This window comes from Balaenoptera musculus, chromosome 2, assembly GCF_009873245.2.
Source record: "Balaenoptera musculus isolate JJ_BM4_2016_0621 chromosome 2, mBalMus1.pri.v3, whole genome shotgun sequence".
NCBI classification, from domain to species: domain Eukaryota; kingdom Metazoa; phylum Chordata; class Mammalia; order Artiodactyla; family Balaenopteridae; genus Balaenoptera; species Balaenoptera musculus.
The window spans coordinates 23186498-23200827 of NC_045786.1; positions in this window are offsets into that span (position 1 = coordinate 23186498).

The following is a 14330-nucleotide window of genomic DNA, read 5'->3' on the forward strand; positions in this document are numbered from 1 at the left end:
GGAGTTGTTGTGGTTATCTTAGACCAGTGGTTCTCAGACTTTAACTCACATCATGGTACCTGGAGGGCTTATTACAGCGCAGATTGCCAGACTTCACCTCCTCAGGTGACTTAGTGAGTCCAAGATGAGGCTCTAGAATTTACATCATGAGATGCTGTTGTTGCTGGTCTTGGGACCCACAGTTTGAGAACAAGTGTCTAAGCTTATCAAAATTGTGAAAGTGGACCAATTGAAATGGTATATAAGATAACAGATATTAACATATACTGTAAATACTTAAATATAAACTATTAGCAACATTCTAATCAAAATGTGTTCCCATTTCTCTGGTTAAGATGCAAGAATTCGGTCATGCTGGATCAAATAAAAATTCAGGTTGGTAACATTGTCTCAAACTGTATTCTTGGTTACCATCATTTAAATAATGAGTGTACTATGAAATATACAACTTTAAAACTATTTTACACAACTACTGTAAAGGTATTTTCTGTATACTATTTCTTAAAGCAGATCACTTTATAAGATATGCATATTCATGAATGCTGTGTAATACTTCATTTCACTTTGTCATTGAATTTCACTTTCAGACATATTCTTTTTAATTGCCATAGATAAGTATTCTTTTATATGTATAAATGCTCCTGATGCTTCAGAACCAAGTAAAAATGAGGAAATTATATAGGTTGTTTTTTAAAGTCACATAAACTTGAATTTTAATAACTACTATACCCCACAATCCTTTAGAAGAATTTTTCTTCTCAGATTCCCTCGAGAATTGTTTTGTAAGATGGGCAAATCCAGACTTGAGCAAAACATTACAAGTACAAAGGTTTGTGCATCTCATTAAATGTTGACACTTCATCAAGAGCTCTCTATGTTCAGCAGCTAGAGGTGTAGGAAAGTGAAGTGGAGACACAAGGCAATTCATGAAACAAATCAAAGTTCCCCACAAATCATTTTCCATTGAATCTTTCTTTTAAAAGCCAAAAAATGATATCCCTGACTAAACTATATGGACAATTGTGCCAATTCTTAATTCTATTTTTAACATAAACAGACACAAGTTATTGAATGCTGCATAGTTATTGAATGCTGCATAGTTATTGAATGCTGCATAGTTATTGAATGCTGCATAGTTGTTGAATGCTGCATAGTTGTTGAACGCTGCATAGTTATTGAATGCTGCATAGTTATTGAATGCTGCATAGTTGTTGAATGCTGCATAGTTATTGAATGACAAGGGTCTTTGAAGCCAGAGCACCTCAGCCACCTTCACAACCCCACCAAAAATTTCCAGGTTTTCCATTAACCAAAGACACATGGGAAAATGTCTCTAAACACAAAATAGGAAGAAAGAAGTGGCAAGTATATATATTTTTTTACTTCCTTCTTCCCACTACAAAGTTTAACTCTCCACCCTCACCTTGCGAATTCACTACAGAGAAGCTAAGTGATTATTTTATTGTATCTCTAGATCTGAAAGATGACAATGTGGTTTCAAACAATATATTCATTTAAAAAAAAAAAAAAGCTTCTTTATAACAGCAAGTGTTCAACAGTGCTTTTCTGCATCAGTTACCTGAAAGTGATAGATTGCTCATGTTATATGGGGCACGCTCTCAGCATTACCTGCTTTTATTCTGGGGGTTTGGTATGTGGAGTTATTTTAATGTATTTTAAAAAATAACATATAGGCCAAAGACAAGAAAAATTTAACCAGAGAGGCCAAAATCGCTTAAAAATATTTTTAAAAGATGCTAAAATAAAGTTTTCTTTTTAAAGGACTGGTTTTATACCAAGTGCTTTCTTTTACTATTTTATTTTGGGGATAAACTTTGGCGTTTTTGAGACACCTAAATATTGGAAAATCCTATCAACATACTCTAGCAACTGCCCTCACATTCATATAAAATAGTTAACTGAAGAAGTGTCTTCTTAATGGAAATATTTCCTGTAACAGCTACTAAAACAGAAAAGAAAAAAACATAAAAATTTGATCCTCAAGTACAAGCTTTTTTCTGTGGCTTTCAAGACACTCTACTACATTAGAATAGTTTCTAAAACAAGTTTTATCTCCTACAAATCCTCTTTTGTTTCGGCCATACAATATCTTTAACATTCCTAATAAATCATCCTTCTAAAACAGCTGCTCTCTATTCTAACTGTACAGTCACCAGTGAATTTAGATACCCTACCACTTCCCTCCATAAATGCTTGCCTTTGACCACCTAGAAAAACAGAAATATAATGCAGGCCACATAGGTGATTTCAAATTTCTAGTAGCCACATTTTTTAAAGTTTAAAAAATAATAATAAAATTAATTTTCTATAATAGCTTTCTCAAGATATAATTTGCATACCATAAAATTCACCTTTTGAAAGTGCACGGTTTGATCGTTTTTGGTCCATACACCAAGGTTTGTAACCACCACCTTGAGCTAATTTTAAAACATTTTCATCTCCCAGAAGAAACCCTGTATTCATTAGTGGTCACAGCCCAGTTCCTCCTCCCCTCAAACTCTGGCAACAACTAGACTGTACTTTCTATCTCTATGGATTTGTCTATTCCAAGATATTTCATATAAATCGAATCATACAATATGTGGCCTCTTGTGTCTGGCTTCTCATGTTTTCAAGGTTCATCCATGTTTCAGCATGTATCAGTCTTTCTTTCCTTTGTATTGATGAATAACATTTCATTTTATAGATAGACCCATTTTGTTTATCCATTTATTAATCTATGGATATTTGGATTGTCTCCACTTTTGACTATTATGAACAATGCTGCTGTGAACATTTGTGTAGAAGTTTTTGTCTGGACATGCATATTAGCTTGGGCTACCATAACAAACTACCAAAGTCTGGGTGACTTAAACAGCAGAAATTGACTCTCAATGTTCTGGAGGCTAGAAGTTCAAAACCAAGGTGCCAGCATGGTTAGTTTCTGCCAAAAGGTCTCTTCCTGGCTTGTAGATGGCCACCTTCTTGGTATGTCCTCACGTGGCTGGGAGAAAGAAAGCAAGCTCTCAGGTAGCTCTACTTATAAAGGCACTAATCCCATCAGGAGGGCTCTACTTTCATGACCTCATCTAAACCTAATTATCTCAAAAAGACCTCATTCAAAATACCATCACATGGGGGTTAAGTCTTCAACATATGAATTTGGGCAGGGGGACACAAACACTCAGTCCATAGCAACATGCTTTCATTTGTCTTGAGTATATACCAAAGAGAAGAACTGCTGTGTCATATGGTAACTCTATGTTTAACATTTGAAGACTGACAGACTCTTTTTCAAAGCAGCTGCGCCATTTTACATGTTCACTAGCAATGTATGAAGGTTCCAATTTCTCCATATTCTCAAAAACACTTGTAATTGTCTATGTTTTTTACTTTACCATCCTGGTGGGTGTGAAGTGGTATCAAATAGTGGTTTTGATTTGCTTTTCCCTAATATCTAATGGTATTGAGCATCTCCTCATGTGCTTGCCAGATATTTGCATGTCTTTTTTGGAGAAATACCTTTTTAAAACCTTGCCCACTTTTAATCGGGTTATGTCTTTATCACTGGGTTGAGTTGTAAAAGTACCTTATATATTCAGGATACAAGTCACTTACCAGACATATGATTTGCAAATATTTTCTCCCAGCCTGTGGCTTGTCTTATTACTTTCTTGGTGGTGTTTTTCGAAGCACAAACATTTTTGCTTCTGAAGATGTCCAGTTTATGTATCTATTTTTGGATGTTTGTGTTTTGGGTGTCACATCTAAGAAACCATTGGGTAAAATTAATTTTAATAAATATTTTATTTAATGCAATTTAATCAAAATATCATCATTCAATGTAAAATGAATAATTATAAAATATATAAATTTTAATTCAATATAAAATATAAATCAATATAAAAATTATTAATGGATACTTTTCTTTCTTTTTTTCACGCTAAGTCTTTAAAATCTGCTGTGTATCTGAAAAAACAGAAGCCAGTGTTATGTGGTGGCAGAAAAATTAGTGAAACTGCCACCCATAGTAACACAGAAGATGGAAAAAGCACCTCAAAACTTGTAGATTTGGCCAAGGAGATTCTAGAAAGGAATGTTGAAAGTGTAAGTTATTTTCTTTCAACTGTGTATAAGGTAACTCTTATATACTTCTTTTAACTGTATATACGAGATAAATAAGATATGAACGATATAAAACTGTTTAGTTTTTAATGAGTTTAATGGAAATATAGAGTGCCCAGGGAAATGTCTCTAGTCAGCAAAACATCCTCAAAATGAAAAATGTTTTTAAGGAAAAAAGCAATTACAAGGCTGCCAATAGATCTTGCCCTCAGAGTCAAGACTAATTCAAGAATTCTTTCAGGGTCAAGGAAGTTTTCTGGTAAAGACCTCAGAATGACAGAAGTCAGTGACTCATAGGCTCTGCCACCTGAACAAAAGGGCCTCTAAGAGTCTTAAGGGCATTGTTTTATTCCATCCTACTCACAGGCCGAAGTAGAGAAAGACCTGTCTTGAAGAGGTCTGTGAGGATGGCTTTTCTTTAATGTATTTGACTATTATCTGATACATAGGAAACCCACAAAATTTTAAAGGAGATTTTAGCTGATAAACTAGGTAATTCCAAGATTCAATAATAAAAAAAAAAGAGTATAAGAGAATTAAAAATTTCATGTGTAAACATTTTAACTTACCAAATTATCATAAAAGATAAAATCACATAGCCAAATTTGGAAGCATATTACAAATATATTTTTCCTTATGTTTAAGTTTGTAAAGAGCCTTCTGGCTCTTTTAAGGAATTAAATTTACTATGAACAATCTATGCATGTTTAACAGCTCTATGCACATATCTATATGTATTTATATGTATGTGTGTATGTATGTGTGTGATAGCTAAATTGGGCTGTCTTTTGTCATCATGAAGCTTCCCATGCTTTGTATGATGGCAAGGAAAGTAACTGACCTAGTTAAAATGAAGAATTAATTTATCCAAAGCAACTGCTTTAGTAATCCCATGCTAACAACTTAACTTCATTGTCCTGTTTTTCTCTCTGATTGCCATAACTTGCTCTATAAGAGACAAAGCATGATTTAGAAGAGTATAGGTTTATACCAAGTAAACAGAAAGTAAGAAGTTGATATAAAGGTCAGCCATTATGAACATTACCTGTTGAGCCATTTGTGGTTTATACTTGACATTGTCAAAACATAGCTGGAATGTTATGCCTATAACATGATCCCTTATCTGTCATCTATTTCACATAGGCCCACTGATTTTAAATAATATCTTCAGCTTTACTAAAAAATAAATAAACCAAAAATTTCAATGACTGTGTCTAATTTTTAAAAAATGGCATTTCTATTTTATTTGACAATTCCCTTAATCTCATTGCTGCAGCTACAAAACAGCATTTAAAATTTCCAAGATGCAGACATACCTCCTTTGCTTTCACTTGCTTGTACACTCACGCCCACGTTAAATGACATTATAAAGTATTTCCTTTCAATTCTTGTTATACATAAATACACGTTACATGGATGTGTTGGATTTTCTTTTGGATTCAATAACTGGAGGTTCATTTTTTGGTGACATCTTTAGGCATCCTTCCAAAAATATCTGCACTGTTCAGCCTCTACAGATGTATGGCAGTTTGTGCATTGTGGTTGGGGGCAATGTGTGTATGTGTGCACACATTTGTGGAAAGAGAAAAGTGGTTGGGGGAATGAAGAAGAGATATTTTCTATTAGATGGTCATTATACTTTACCGATTTTTTAGGCTATTCCACACCATATTGGAACCAAATCAGCCCCAACTTTAGAGGTTCATCTTCGTCACTCATCTCCTTAGGGCACATTAAAGTGCCAAAATCTGTTAAATTCCTTTCTGTACGAGGCCACTGTTGTTCCCTTATAAGAATCTTTTTTCTTGTCAGAAACATTCAGTCGCCTAATTGGAACACCCTCTCATTCTAAATCAACGAAAAATTCTCAGCTTATATTTCAATCCCACTTCTAGGCAAGCCTCTGCTAGCCCCTAGCTTCCTCCTCTTCTAGGAACACATGATTTTTTTCTTTCTGAAGCATGTGGCTGCCATTATAGCTGGCCCCGCAGGGGAGGATAATTTGCTCATTGTGGATTAGTTGCCTTCAGCAGGTAAGTCTCACCTGGGTCACATCCTTTAAGGGTATATCCGTGGACAGGACTGCCTGAAAACTTTCACTGGAATGTGCAAAACTCTGCCCTGGCTTGTCTTGCTTTCTGTTGCACTATCCAGGGCTAACTTTTTCTCAAAAGTTAACACCATTATGACTGAATCAGTAACTTTTTCTGCATTTTATTGCCTCCTTTTTTGGTTTTCTATGCTGCATGTCAGACAAGTTGTACCTGAAGGAATGCAAACTGGCATTCTGGAAATTTCTGACTCAGCTATTACACAAAACCTCTAAAGAAGTTTGCCTTAATCTATTCAGCCTAGTTTCTACATGAGTTGAATAAACTGATAGTTAGTAAATATGTGTATGATGGGGTAGGAGGAGTGTTCTTGATGTCACATACAGCATATGCACCTAAAATAAGAAATTTGGACTGTCTGGCCAGCAAAATATAAAATACTTGATATCCCATAATCTGCTCCATTTAATATCATGTATTTCATGTAAAGGCTAAATTTTGTTGTAAAGAATCTTATTGTATTCTTGCTCATTTTGACCCTGAAAAAATATCTCTCTGAACCAGTAAAATCATTAAGAAATGGGTGCTACCATAAATGACCCTCCTCACCCTCAATTAATAATTTTAATCCTGTAGCCTATGGTATATTGAAGTTCAATTTATTCTACTTACAGCTTCAGGAGATCCACAAGTTTCATGAATTGCATATATATGCATTCGGGAGGGAAAGAGTGGTCATAATTTTTATGGTATTCTCAAAAGAAACTTACTCCTCCAAAAAATGTTAGTAACTGGTGCTCTAGGTTAATTGATATTTTGGAAGATATTGAAAATACACGTGCAAGATGGTGGTTTAAATGATTCAAGATCATAGTGTTTTTTAAAATTATATTTACATCATTGTCTACAGCTTTCCCTCTGTATTAATTTCCCATACTCATTCATCATTCCATTATTCATCATCACATGGAACCCACTATTCAACTGCATCTAATGTGCTGTGCTTTTTAAAGCGCACTAAAAATGATGGTCATTATCTTCTGGATGGAATCATTTGAAAGAGAATATGGAAGGGAAAAAAATTGTGCAACTATAGACTTTTTGCTGCGTGAATTGGGAGTAGTTTGTAAATGATGGGGGAATAAAAATAGAGTAGTTTCTGACAGGAAAATACTTTACAATAAATTAAAACTAAGGAGTATATGAAAGAAGGAAACTTCTTTTTTAATAAATTTATTTATTTTATTTTATTTATTTTTGGCTGTGTTAGGTCTTCGTTGCTGCGCGCGGGTTTTCTCTAGCTGTGGTGAGTGAGGGCTACTCTTCCTTGCGATGCGCAGGCTTCTCGTTGCGGTGGCTTCTCTTGTTGCGGAGCACGGGCTCTAGGCACGCAAGCTTCAGTAGCTGTGGCACGCTGGCTTAGTAGTTGTGGCTCTCGGGCTCTAGAGCGCAGGCTCAACAGTTGTGGTGTATGGGCTTAGTTGCTCCACGGCATGTGGGATCTTTCCGGACCAGGGCTCGAACCCGTGTTTCCTGCATTGGCAGGCAGATTCTTAACCACTGCGCCACCAGGGAAGCCCAAGAAGGAAACTTTTAAAACTCACAGCAATAAATTAGAAACAACAATTATGTGTGTGTAAATGAGCCAGATTAACTAAACTAATTTCTAAAATTCATTAATACTTTTCTTGAAAGTTTTATTTCATATAGTGCTTATAACTCCTAACATCACGATATGTCTTTCTTGTGCCAGCTGTATCATTATGTTTCTTGCGTAGTTATGAAATTCCCATTATAAATCATGTAAAAAATACTGCATATACACTTACAAAGCTTTTTTTTTTTTCAAAATAGAAGGCAAACTCATTTCAGCTGTAATCTTGTGATTGCTGTTTCCTTGGATAAATATTCACAATTTCTTTAAAAATGATAAAAAGAAAAAAGGTTTTTTTCCAAGATGCTGTATGATAGCCGTAATCCAAGATGTCCTCTGATGATCTCTGTCTCCTTGGCTGCAAACACTTGTAGAAAGGATTCAAAGGATGAGAAGAACTGAATGGATCATTGCTGACTTGGAAGATAGAAGATGGGGAATGTGGGCCAAAGAATTTGGGCAGCCTGTAGAATTTGTGAAGGGTTACCTGACAGCTAACAAGGAATCAGGAACAACAGTCCTATAACCACAAAGAACTGAATTTGCCAACAACTTGAATAAGCGAAGAAATGGATTCTCCCCTATAGTCTTCAAAGAGGAGCACAGCTCTGCTGCTGTCTTGATCTCAGCCTTGTGTGACCCACGTCAGACTCCTGACCTACAGAATTGTGTGATGAATTTGTGATATCTTAGGCCCCTGACTGTGTGGTAATTTATAATAGCAGTGACAGAAGACTAACACAGGTGCATTTTGCACGTGGGAGGGATGTGAATGATTGAGTACCAGAGGGTAGAGTGTGGTAACCAGCCTCCAAGATGGCCACCAATGACTACTGCCTCCTGAAATTTGCATCCTGGTGTAATCCCCTCCCAGGGTGTGCCAGAGATAGCCCGTGTGACTGTTAAATATGGCAGAAGTGATGGTATATTACTGTGCTATTGCTTTATTGCCTCAACTCCAAATTCACCTTTTTTGCCTGTTCAGTGAAGATGAGCCCTTCACATGCTCTGCCTTTGCCACCTGGCACTATGCTAAACTTTGTCAATAGAGGGCGCTGTAGGGGCTGCAGGAAGAAAAGGTCTTCCCTTCTGCTTCCAGTGGGCTCACCTGTCCAGCTCCTGAGGCACCTGCGGTTCTCTAGCTTCTATTTCCTGCAATAACACCAGCTCCTCCAGCACAAGCTCCCGAGGAGCAGGTGGCTTCTAAGTGTCCCTAGTGAGACGCAACCCAGAACCTTTGAGGGCAGATTTCCAGCAAGTTGCAGAGAGCTGATTTCTGGCAAGGTCCACAGGTACAACACCATGGAGATTTCTCCCACATTCAGTGAGTCACGGTCACACCTGCAACAAGGTGTGGATCTCAGTCTTGGGGAGGGGTCTCTTCCTTGAGTGTTCTCTCAGTCCTAGAGGTTCCTAATTTTTTCTATTCCTACATTCTTTAGAGTTCTTTTTACATATTAGCTAATCCTTCATTATTCCAACCCCCTGTTTGGTTAATGATTCTTTATATTAAACTTTCCCCATCCAAGTTGCCATGTAGTTTCTCTCTCCTGATTGGACTCAGACCCAGTCACTTCTGGATTTGGTTATAAAAGGCACAGTAGATTCTGTCTTGTCACACATTCTCTGCCCACGTGCTTTGGGGGGAGATAGCTGCCATGACCTACTCAGCAACTGGCGAGGTCCACGCAGTGAGGCACTGAAGCTACTGGCCGGCAGCCACGTGAGGGAGCTTGGACGTGGATCCTCCGGCACCGTTAGGCCTTCCGGTGAGTGTGCAGCCCTGGCTGACTTCGCGATTGCAGCCTTGAGAAACCCAGACGCAGAGCCACCTGGCTAAGCTGCTCACAGACTCCCTGCCTCAGAAACTAAGTGAGATAATAAAAGTTTGTGGTTTTAAGCCACTAAGTTTTGAGATAATGTGTTAATGTAGTAATCAATAATGAATACACTTGGCTTAAAGTTTATTCTAAAAATCTGAATTATTTTTGTACAAAATCTTTACACTGAAACCTCTTTGTAATCAAGAATTTTGATCAGTCAATAGAACATTCTTATTCCACAAGATGCTAAAATCGATGCAGAAATCTTATGTAACATAGCGTGAAGATCACAGGTTCTGTCAGCTGCCAAAGTATGAGCGGGGGAACTATTGTACCTGCTGAGCATCAGTCTCTCAGAATATGACTAATAGCACCTGCTTCAAACAGCCATTGGTGTGAATTAAATGGGTGAATGAATGCAAAAGACTTAAGCACTTAAGGTGCTTGGCAAAGAGTAGACTCTATAACAATTAATAAAATAAAACTTAAATCCACATAGAGAATTAGGACAAGTCATAACAGTTTATTTTAAAATAATTTAATCTGAAGCATATATTTTTATGGACTCAGCTTCCAAGCATGCTATGCCAGAACCTTATCACCGTATTGTACTAACTGCTCATTTATTTCTCTACAATTTCCACTAGACTATAAGCTTCAGGAAGGCAGATATTATGTTCCTCTTTTTCATGATTGTAGCCACAATACCTGGGATAATAACTAACATTATAGTCAAATAATAGTATCTGTTAAATAAAGAAGGACTCAATGTCATACAATAAGATTTCTGAAGTAATTTTAGCTACAACTATCTTTGGTAGCGTTGAACTGAATTTAAAATATCTTAGCTTTGGGGCTTCCCTGGTGGCGCAGTGGTTGAGAATCTGCCTGCCAGTGCAGGGGACACAGGTTGAGTCCTGGTCCAGGAAGACCCCACATGCCGCGGAGCAACTAGGCCCGTGAGCCACAACTACTGAGCCTGCGCGTCTGGAGCCTGTGCTCCGCAACGAGAGGCCGCGATAGCGAGAGGCCCACGCACCGCGATGAAGAGTGGCCCCCGCTTGCTGCAACTAGAGAAAGCCCTCGCACAGAAACGAAGACCCAACACAGCCAAAAATAAATTAATTAATTAAAAAAATAATAAAAAAAAATGTGCAGTGAATGGTTGTTAAATTAAAAAGAAATCTTAGCTTTTAAAATGATATTACTATTAAATGTTTGTGATAACATCAGATTCTTTAATTAATAGCAAATGCCACTACAATTATGCTTTATAATCTTTATGGAAATAAAACGCAAGAATACTACGTCCTTTAACAATGTTTCCAACCTCTTCCCACAGTACTCAATAGTTTAAGAAACCTACACTGCTCATATTTTGTAATTCTTTAGCCCTTAATAACAAGATTGAAGTTTTTTACTAATAATTTTCATTGTAACAGTTACTGATATTCTAGAACAATACTCTATTTTTGGTTGACAATTTCTCTCCTCACTACTAGCCAATGATGTCACCTCTTTCATCATATGGAATTCAATACATTCCAAGTCAAGGACAACGTGTTCCATATTTACAATGAAATTATGGTTTCCTCATCAAAAGGCAAATCCTTCATTTCAAAAATTTGAATGATTTTTAAAATAGAAAGCCAGATGGCTAAATTTAGGTGCTGAAGAAAGTCTAATTCAGGAACACTTTATGGCACCAGTCCCAAACATTTTCATTTGATTATGGATTGAATATATTTTCATTCATTTTAAACTCTTGTGTCTCTGTATGTTGTTCTGAGATAGGAGAACGCATGTTGGTAGACAAATTGACCTCAAAAAAATGCCACTCTGCTTAAAGGACCTATTTCTGCTGACATACTGGAAAGATGGGCTTATGCTTGGTGACAGGTTTTTCAGGTATCCAGGTCATATAGGTTAATGGTCAAATGTACATAGGTAGCATTCTGCTTCATAATGAATGGATATCACTGAAATACAACAGGTAAACTACAATCCACAGAGTTTGCAAAGGCTGGAAAATACAGATCACATAGAACTCTCTACTATGCCTTGATATGTTCCACTATTTTCATCTGTATTTTTTGTTTATTTGTTTTGTTTTTGCCACGTTTGTCTTACCTTTGTTAATCTTTCTTATGCAGCTTCATCCTAGCTTTAGGTTGAAAATAATTGTTAAAAGTGTATTTCTTTACTAATCATTATCATAAATTCATGAATTATTTCAGGTTGTATGAAGGCTTTTTAAAAAATTCATTGCTTCCCATTTTTGGATGAATTTTGGTTCCTTCAGTCATTCTTCCGGCAACGCTCTTCCCATTTAGGCCAGTGCACTGTGGCATTCCCCTTGCTATAACTTAGCTATTGTAGTAAGCCAGAGGAGGTCAAGTACATCTGTTTGAGGTTCAACACCAACTCTTACAGTGAATTTCCGAACTGCACTTTGCACATCTGTAAAACTGTGTAATAACAACTGTCCCACCTATATCACTGTGTTGTGGTGAGAATTGTATGAGATAACGTTTGTGAACATGTGCCATAAGCTGCAATGTCTTCTAAAGCCATGAGGGATAATCTGCTTATGTTTGCCCTCTTCCTTAGAATTGCATCTTTGTGCATAAAAATCCTCTCCCCAACCTGTTGCAACTGATTCATCCTTAAAGACCAACTCAGACTCAACTTTCTCCCAGTAACCTTCTCTCACCCTTTAAGTGAGTCTTCCAACTCTGAGCTTCTGTAACTTATTAATTGTATTCATTGATTTCAAATTTGTCATTATGTCCTACACTGTAGGATGTTTTTACTCACTGGGGTTCCACATGGTAAACCCCATACCCTCCTGACGATTGCATGTCTGGTCCACTTTTCACTGGTCTCCTGCACACACCTGTGTGAGGTGCGTTATAAGTTACATTTCATCTCACACAGCCTCTCCCTTTACATTGCCACTCATAGCTCATAATCCTCTTTCCTCTCTCCCTCTCCAAGCCTCTTGGCCTGAGATGCTTCCATGAAAATATTGCAAAATGACTTCAGAAATTTAAATTTTTAATTTAAATTTTATATTAAAATATTTACATTAAAATTTTCACTTTAGATTTTTAAGTTACAGTTTTGATTTTTATTTCTCAGACTTTGTCTATAGCTACTCAGAATGAATACCTCCCTCTAGCCAATGAACAGAAAAGAATAAAATTTGACATACAATTGATTAACTGAATCATCTCTTTAAAAAATGCCATTCAACTTGAACAGCAAACCCCAACCCAAATTTGGATGTAGATTTGCTTGTCAACAAATGCAATTAATTTCCCCCCAGGTACTTGTAAATATTTTTCAGGCCAAATATTTTGATTGACAGTGAAAGGGTATCTGGCTTACTCTGTCCTGTCTTTAGCATCACCGAGAGCTCCACTGAGACAAAAAGTAGAGATTGAGAAATTTGACAGTGTTTTCCTAGGACTCATCTTCATTTATTAGCTTTTTAAAAATTACCTGGGAATGAGCCTAGGCACATAACATCATGAAAATTCAAGAACCTGTTGTTGAACTATTCATTATCTTCCAAGAATCTATTTTGTAGCCAAAGAAAAATATGTTACAATATTTTTTATTCCCCTCGTAAATAGCTTATGAACAAGTATGTTGATTTTGACATTCAAGAATTGAATAGGCATCCTATACCTCACCTTCCCATAATAAGACTTTTGCTAAACAAAATATAATGCTAGGAGTTTTCTCATGGTAATTTATCTATCTGTTCTCCAAGTGATATGTTCTCAAAATATTCCATTAAACATGAGTTTTTTAAATGTGCCTTGCCTAAGTTTGTACAATCCAAGCAAAGTTCACAAAACACTTTGCAAACTTTGTTTAATTAAATACAATACCACACCTTTGCTTTAAGTGTAATGATCATCATTTCTTACAGACAATTTTTAATGAGTTTGCTCTTTGCAATACCCCTCATATATTTTCTTCTCCTTCCAGGCACAGGTGATGAAATTGTGATCAACATTATGAAATTGGATCACAATTATTTCTTTAATCAAAACAAACCAAGCCTTATGCCATAGGTGTGGAAAACCATATTGCTATGCTATCCAATTGCAGTCATATTTTGTAATCAGCACTTTTGGCCAAACACATGGTGTAAATTATATGGAAAATGAGAAGGCATGTTCTGTCTCATGCCGTTGCCAGGTATGTTTCATATTTAGATATAAACAACGAGAGAAATTCAAATTTCACAACAGTTGAGTCATTTCTGCCACCGTGGATGCTTGTAGCTTATTAATAGCAAAGCTGTTTTCTTGTTTGAGATTTTTTTTTGCACTTAAATTGGTATGTTCCCACCATGCTACTCATGCTTATTTCATTAATTGCTAAGCAATAATTCAATAAAAGCTTCTCTCAGAGAGAAACTCAAGCCTCAGATACTTATCAAATGCCCTTCATGCCTGAAGCAAGGAGTGGGCTGAGGAAAAAATTACACTATAAGACATAATCACAAGGTTGCTAATATCTCACGCACATCACATCTAAAATCTAGGATTCCTCCGAGTTAATACCCAGGAAGTATACTTTAAATACCCCCAACAGAAACATCGTTTATAGCTTTTTTGCAGAGGTGTCTATGAAAAAATCAGAAACAAGCCAAATTGTTTC